We start from the raw sequence: 2,206 nt of genomic DNA on the forward strand, positions 1-2,206 counted from the left end.
CTCTTTCCCCCAACCTGTGAAGTTTCAAAGATTTTCCCCCACGAAAACAATATCTTGAGCAAGTTTTTCATTGCAGTGCATCTCAAATAAGAGCACACAGCTTGCATTCATCATGTCCATGCTGATCTTATAGACACAATAGGGCGCCAGTTTGTAAAAATAAGACGTCCACATTTCCATAGCACTGTGCTTCTGAACTTCAGCCATGGTTTGCATTGACAGTGTCCTCCCCTATCTGTGGGTTTGCTTGCCACAGTTTCAGTGACCCTCGGTCTGAAAATACTACATGGGAAATTCCAGAAATAAACAATTCATATGTTTTACATATTGCATGCTGTTCTGAGTAGCATGATGAAGTCTCACATGTCTCATGCTGTCCCCGCCCGTGATCTGAATCATCCCTTTCTCCAGGTACCATGCTGTGCTCACTCCCCGCCCACTAGGCACTCGGTAGGCATCTTGTTCAGACTGATTGTGGCGGTATCACAGCGCTTGTGTTCGAGCTGCAGCACAGTGCCCATGCATTCGCCTCACTTCATCTCATCACCTAGGCGCCGTATCATCTCACATTATCACAAGAAGAAGAGTGACTACAGCACAATATGAGATTTTGAAAGAGAAACTACACCACATAACTTTTATTAAGGTATATTGTTATAATTGTCCTATTTTATCATGAATTGTTTATCTCTTACTGTTCCTAATTTATAAATTAAACTTTATCATAGGTATATATGTATAGGGAAAAAAACATGGTATATATGAGGTTCAGAACTATTTTCAATTTCAGGATTCCACTGGGGGGTCTCAGAACGTATCCCTGATGGATAAGTGGAGACTACTGTATGTCAGGCAATATTTCCCAATTGGAACCTCTTGGCTTATGAAAATGAAATGGCAACATTATGAAAATGATGTCAGCCAATATTGGGAGTTCCTTGATAACTTCAGAATGCCATTTTACTAGTATGTTATCAACTTAGCTTAATTTTTTCAATGGATATGATAAAACAAAGGAAATTTATGTCCTATACCTGTATTTATAAGCTAACCTGAACACAGCTGTCAGTTATTCCATCGATCTTTTTTTTTTTTATATTTTATTGATTATTTACAGACAGGAAGGGAGAGAGATAGAGAGTTAGAAACATCGATGAGAGAGAAACATCGATCAGCTGCCTCCTGCACATCTACTGAGGATGTGCCCGCAACCCAGGTACATGCCCTTGACCGGAATCGAACCTGGGACCTTTCAGTCCGCAGGCCGATGCTCTATCCATTGAGCCAAACCAGTTTCGGCTTCCATCGATCTTTAACAGCTGACTAGGATCCCAGCGTGTGTGACCATGAGAGAGGCTGTAGCCAGTGGCCAAGAGAGTGAAATAGGCCCTCCTCCCGTGCATCCCTTGGTCACACAGAACCAAGACAGGATTCCTTTCTCTGGGGCTGGCTCTCTTTCGAAGGGCAGTGCTTAGTTATTATTCCCTTTAGTGGAAGCCTATTTGGGGTGCTTATTTTAAACAAAATTCAGAGGAATATTCTACATTTAGGAAAGGAGACTTTTATTGATTTTTAATGAAGGAGTGGGGGCAGCCAGAGTGTTAAATTCCTCCTGTCCCCATCACGTTCCCTCACACCATCCTCTTCTATTTTCTTCAAAGCATGTCTTATTATCTGAGATTATCACACTTATTTACCTGTTTACTTACTTATTTTTCAACTTCACTAGAATATAAACTCCATGACAGCAGGGACCTTGATGCATATAACAGATATACCTTGGGTTCCTATAACAGAGCTTGGCACACAATGGGTATTTGTTGAAGTAATTCATGAATGAATATTGGTAATACGGCGAATGTCCAGAAATAGCTTCTTCTAAACAGATATATAACATTTGATAGATTTTTTATTCTATAATTCTATATTTAAATAATGTAGACATGACCTGATTATTTTTATTATTGTTTCTTATAAGTATCAATCCATTAGAATAATACCTGGAGAAAGGGATGATTCACATCACGGGTGGGGACATTGTAAGCTAATGTCCATTGATTCTCTACATGCACTTTATCATACTATACTAAAGATGAAAAATCATATGCATATAAATGACACTGAATTAGTGCCAGATACTAATGTGAAGTTAGAATTCTGAAACAAAGTTTAGTCTAGGTTCTGGATAGCTTACAGTGATCAAATT

This window comes from Myotis davidii, unplaced genomic scaffold (assembly GCF_000327345.1).
Source record: "Myotis davidii unplaced genomic scaffold, ASM32734v1 scaffold159, whole genome shotgun sequence".
In the NCBI taxonomy this organism is placed as follows: Eukaryota; Metazoa; Chordata; class Mammalia; order Chiroptera; family Vespertilionidae; genus Myotis; species Myotis davidii.